Below are 6,706 nucleotides of genomic sequence, written 5' to 3'. Positions count from 1 at the left end.
ACACCTTTTTAAAATCCAAACCAAAAATGCTCCCCCACCCCTTTACACACAATAATATACACACATTCTAAAAACAATGAATACACTAGAACATTGATATTGCGCAATATCCACTGACTATGCTCATGACACTTAAAAAGGGCTCCTAAGCCAATAGCAACATGAAAGATGAGGAATGATGTCTGCTGGGCGAGATAACATTTTCCTCCAACATAGACAACACTGTTTCCGGCCAGGTACTCATTTTACACTGGGTAGGGTGAGAGAATGTGTTTTCGATCCATGCCGCCTTAAATAAACAGCCAGCAACCGCCCCTGATATATATATATATATATATATATATATATATATATATATATATATATATATATATATTGTCCATTTTTGACATATCGACTCTAAGCTGTAATAAAATGTTGGGATAAAACAGATGCAACCATGTTAATTACAAAGAAGAATGACGAGAAGTGTGCCGTCGTTTTAGATTTCACCACTTTAACAAAACACATTTATTTTGTCTTCAGAAAGACAAATCAAAATATCAAGTTAGAAGAGCATTCGATTCACACACAAACGGACCTGGATTGATCCCGCTCGAAATCGAAGTTATTTTGGGACCCTCTGCCCTCCCGCCAGTTATTGAGTCGCTGAATCTGTTAGATTTGGCGGAAAGTACTTTGCAATTTAGACTAGCGTCAGAACCAAACGGTAGCAAGCAATTGCTATTTTGCGTTTCATGCTAAAGAAAACGGGATAAACTCGAGCTCCATTGACCTAATACTAATCGCCCTGAGAGAATTTAAAGTTTTGAGATTTAATTTTAAACCTGAAACTTCCTAAAAGTAAAGAAACTACAGTCAGTTTTGTCAATAAAACAAATGTGTAAAATAACTCGGACTCTTATAATAATATCGCTGACTATACATTCATTTTCATTGTTCAACGTATAAACACAATAGCATTTTGACGCCGTGGGACACAAAAAATCAATTTAAGAAAGCAAAAGAAAATACACAAGTATATGGTAAGTGTACAAATTGTGACACAAAGACTAAAGTGCACCTATATGGTAGTGTACAAAATGTGACACAAAAGACTAAAGTACACGTTTATGATAAGTTTACAATATTATGTGACACAAAAGACTAAAGTAAGTATACAAAATGTGACAACAATCGTCAGAACGGTAAATAAATCGGGGAGAACCTGACTCATAACATTAAATTTCGGATTGACTTATTCAATTCGGGGGTTCCAATAGCTCAGTTGGCAGAGCTCTTACTTCACACGCAAAGGGACAGGGATCGAACCTAGGTGACGTCAAGATATTTCCGACCCCCCCCCCCCTCCCCTGCCCACCCACTAGATATTTTTGTAACTGGGTAACCACAATCAGTAAAATCGTGGGTACAGACCCACCAACTTTTTGATTGTGAACATCAAAGACGCCCCCCTCCTCCCCCCATTTTTTTCTATTTGACACACCGTCTGTATCTGGTGTTATGTCGGGATGGAACGGATTATCAAAAGGATTTTTTAAGTAAAATTGTTGACAAATTAAATATGAAGTATTATGATTTGTGCTTTCTATGGAATCATCATATCCGTTCTCCAGTGTTCCATTGCACGGATGAACAACCCAGAAAGGAGTTCTGTCGGTGTTTGGGGGCTGCGTAAAACAAGGATCCGTCATAAACTAGAAAATGCATTCTCGTAGATTCAGACACACAAATTCATCCCTCGTAGATTCAAACACACAATCTCATCCCAAATACAATCAGTTTGACTACAAATGCATTCTCGTAGATTCAGACACACAAACTCATCCCAGATTTCGTCGTTTTGACTATAAATCCTATCTTCCGCCTTAAAAACAATACGAAATAATACCGTTTTTGGACGATGGGTCACTATTTAATCGTCATTACCTTGTATGGCATTACAATTGCACCATTCGGGAGGCATTGATGAAGATATGCATGTGCACGACTTGGTTCAGAGTGGCAATTCTCAGTATCTGTATCATAATAATAAGTGGTCCTTGTATCTAAATCGTATAGGTCCTTGGTTGTCTGAGTTTGTTGGTAGACTTTTTTCAAGGTAAAATCAGCGACAATCACCACCGGATTGTCATTAAAATCAGTCATATTCGCTGTAAACGTGTCGGGCAGACAACATGTCTTCGTCCCGAGGACAGATGGCAACATGACGATGGCTACAACTAGAAGGAGTTTCATTTTTGAAAGATAAACTGAAAATTAAAAGAAGAAAAATTAGAAAATTCCAAATTTAAACTGGGTACATTGTGATTTGTTAACTCTTGGAAATAGTATGTTTTTCGAAACGATATATATATATATATATATATATATATATATATATAATATATATATATATATATATTATATATATATATATATATATATATATATATATATATATATATATGTATATATATATATATATATATATATATATATATATATATATTATATGACAGATGTTATCAAGAATTCAACACGTTTTAAATTGGATAAAAAATGATGTCATCTCAAAACGGTATTAGGTCTGGGTAATATTTAACATTGAAAATGAAGACTTGGGTTATGTCCATTTGTAGAGTGGATAGAATGACATGGACTGGTGGTTGGTCTTGTTTTATTTACTATATACACTCATCCCTTGTCGCAAATTTTCATAGAGCATGGCATGTGATTTCACGTTTACGCCAACGATATCCATATGTTCAATTCAGATATTTTATCAAATCTTGTGACTAAAACAGATAGGTGTATATCGACAATAAAATATTTGATGATATTAAACAAACTGAAATTAAATAACAAGAAAACTGAGTTATATTTGATGGAAATTTCATAGAAAATATGCGTAAAATCAAACAGTCCACTGTTGATCTGAATAAATGGACATGAAATAAAAATGTATCAGTGTTGTAAAAATAATGTAAGTGTAAATCCTTGAATTACAAACTGGAAAGAATTTCATTTATCCGTCATTACCTAACTCTTGGTGTAACTAAAATACGTGTAACAACACTGAATTTCTGTCTCGACTTGCAATTCTCTGCTTTTGACATAACCTGTGATTTTATCAAAACTCAAGATAATGAAAAACAGTGCTGCAAGATTGGTAATAAAACAAAAATTACTTGCGCACTCTCTTCCTTTTTTTATGAGAAATATCTTTCATCGGGCCTTTTATTTTATTGAACTACTTTGGTTTTATTTTTATATGTCAATGGCGATTATCTATATTAACTTTCCATGTGCTCGAGGTCATTGGTCACATTGCAAAATGTGCTCAAAGTGACCCGCATAGTGAAAAGTGTTCGCAGCTTTTTAAATATCTAACGTCACGATTGATCATTTTATTCAGCTTGACACATTAGTATGTTTATAACTTTTGTACACAAAGCAGCGTGCTTACATTTGTTAAGAAATATCCAATTGTTGGACAGCAATAAATCAATGATTGATGATCTGGTTGGAAGAAAACATGAATATAGATCGCTCTCATTGATTGTATATGATTGTTATAAGATTATTGATACAAATGTGTGATTTAATGTAATAATGCAAATGTAATGCGCCTAGAGCATGACATCGTCATGGTTATGAGTTATAGAAATACTATTTATTATTAATATTATTATGTTTTTAAAAATCCGACCTTTTCTAGATACTGTGCACTTGGATAGGATAATCACATTGCCATCCGGAAATATAATAGACCAACACACACAACTATGTGTAACCTTGAATGTTTGTAGTCCGGTTATACAGTTTAGTGAGAATTAGTCATAAACATGGATTGCAAAAAAACAATAAGAAAGATCTGAGTGATGTCAACTTCGTTCGATCTATATGTAATTGAAAAAGGTATAGATAGAATGCGCTTGGCCAAGGAGTTCACAACATTGCCATCCGGAAGTATAACGGACCAACACATAAACTCTGTGTAACCATGAACTTTTATAGTCTGGTTAATACAGTTTAGTGAGAACAACTCACAAACGCGGATGGCAAAAACAATAACAAAGGCCTGAGTGACGTCATCTGCATACTATCTATACATATATTTGTGTATGTGTGTGTGCGTGTGTGTGTTTGTGTGTGTGCGTGTGTGTGTTTGTGTGTGTGTGTGTTTTGCTTGTGTGTATACGAATGTGATTGTGAGTATGTATCCGTTCCAAGTTGTCGAGTAGGGCATTGCATGTAAAGCGGCTTATCAAAGAACACAATGCCGGACCATAGTGTTGCGGTAAATGTAAGCCTTTTTATCACTAACCAACATTCGCCAATGACACTGGGACATATTATATAGTCAGCTGACACAATTGTTGTTCAGAGAGATATTATGGCTATTGGTCGGGGCCTGAAATAAACTCTTGAACATGAACTAGATAGCCTACAGGCGTGCCTACCCTCAGTTTCAAATTCAGGGACATTTTACGAATAAAACCTCAGATGATGAGGAAGATGATTATGACGATGACGACGATTAGTGAAACACCAAATAGTCGACACGATGTCATATGGAAGACTTACAATCTTTAACCACTGAATACGTTAAGATTTCTTATTGAACGGTGGGTTGGGCCGATGAAGTTGTTTACATAATAATGTGAATCTTACGTATGCCTGGCACCAGGAAAAACGTCTTTTTTATTTGCTCAGTTCAAATTACAGACCTATCAAAATGCAGATAATCTGTTTTGCCAGTGTACTACACCTCTGATATTTACCAAAAGTGCTGATGAAATAACAAAAACTGCACATTTAGAAAGGCCCATTGACGTTATCCATTACTCTACTTATCATACAATATCCCCCGTTTGAATTGCGTTTTGATTTTGATTTTTTTCCATCCTGACCAGTTCTAATCTATTGCTGTGACTGCTCTTTTGATAAGTGAAAGGCAAGTAGAAAGAATTGGATGAATTAAGGAAGGAATTGTGACAAAAGCAACAATAATATACTACATATAAAGGGTTGATAATAAACATACACAAAGCACACACACATACAAACAAACACACACACACACACACACACACAAATCGTGGTGAATGGGTTGCTCCATGCTTCATGTATTCCCTCATCAGGGCAAATTGAGCCAATTTTCATGTCATACCTTACAAGATAGCTGTTAGCTTTTAGTGTCGAGCGGAAGTCTCGATGATACCTCAAGTCATCGGCCACCAACACTCAAAACTTCCCGAACTCGATGACCAAGGAAAAGTCGGGAATTCCCGAGAAGTAGCACTTCAACTGAGCTTTGGATGGCTTTTTTGTATTAAAACTTAAAATACATTAAATAAATTCACTTTGTATAATAATAAAACATTGATACCTATAACCATTTTGATCTATTTACGACATTTGTGTTTTGTTAGCTGTTTAAAATATGATATAACGTCAATACCCAATACCAATGACTAGGTATTGAATGAAAGCACCGATGACTAGAGCGATGCTCGAGACTTTTTTGAGTCTCGAGACTCAAAAAAGCATCGAGACGCAAAAAAGTCTCGAGCTTCGCTGGAATCATCGCCGACGAGAGAGGGGTGAACAATGCAGATAGTACACATTGTTAGTAACGCGTGCGTCGCTCGCGCAGTATAGTCTCGAGACTCGGGACTCGGGACTCAATACGAGAAGCATCGACGACCAAGATTCTCGAGACGAGAAAAGCATCGAGAACTAAGTGGAGGTCGGGAAGTTCTCAGTCGTCGATGACCTGACTTCTCAAAACCTAAAGCATCGATGACCTTTTGGTGAACCGGTTGCCCTCCCCTATTAGATTTCCTTTTTATTGCTAGGACTCGTATACATCTGAGTCAAGTCGGGTATTGCGTGTAAAGCGACTTAACAAAAGACACAATGCGGTCAATGTAAGCCTTTTTTTTATCACTAACCAACATTCGCCGACAACACTGGGACATATTATATATATTCATCTGAAACAATCGATATAAGACGTGTAACGATGTTGTTTGTTGACAAGCAAATGTCAACACGTCTGCCCAGATTGAAATGTGTAGCAGGACTAACCCAAACACACAATGAATTGAATTGCAGTCTTTCCTAAAGCAATTATGAGGTTATGATGAACACCTAATTTATATTTTGATATAACACAAGTACAAAGACTTGAGCTTACATGACAGTGCAACGCCATATCATATGCTGTAGTGGTGGTAGGGATGATGATGTAATGGTAGTGGTGGTTGTGGTAGTGGTGGTAGGAATGATGACGGTTGTGGTAGTGGTGGTAGGAATGATGTGGCAGTATCGGTGGCAGTATCGGTGGTTCGGAAAATAGACAGGCCTACCATTTCAAATTTCAGGGACATTTTACGGATAAAACCTCCAATTTTAGAAACAATACATTGCGCAATAGTAATGTCTTAAAAGACAGTCAAACATCTAATATCAAGAGAATTATATGGTTACAATGGTGCCAGAGGTTATTATAAGTATGTGCTGTAGTTACCAATCTGCTTGCAACAAAAGGGGTATCCTCACTCACTGTTTTAATATTTTACCTGGATAACTCATCAAGATAAAACGACCACTGGTCAGATTAACTGACCACAAAAAGGATATTTTTCTCCAACCATTGTGAGAGAGATTGCCTTTCCAATTTCAGAACTATATGGTTTGTTGATGGCTGATAATCTGG

Source organism: Berghia stephanieae, chromosome 12 (genome assembly GCF_034508935.2).
Source record: "Berghia stephanieae isolate SIO BIC M18660-M18661 chromosome 12, UCSD_Bste_1.3, whole genome shotgun sequence".
NCBI classification, from domain to species: domain Eukaryota; kingdom Metazoa; phylum Mollusca; class Gastropoda; order Nudibranchia; family Aeolidiidae; genus Berghia; species Berghia stephanieae.
The sequence above is the reverse complement of the archived record's forward strand: the minus strand, read 5'-3'. Positions refer to the sequence as shown.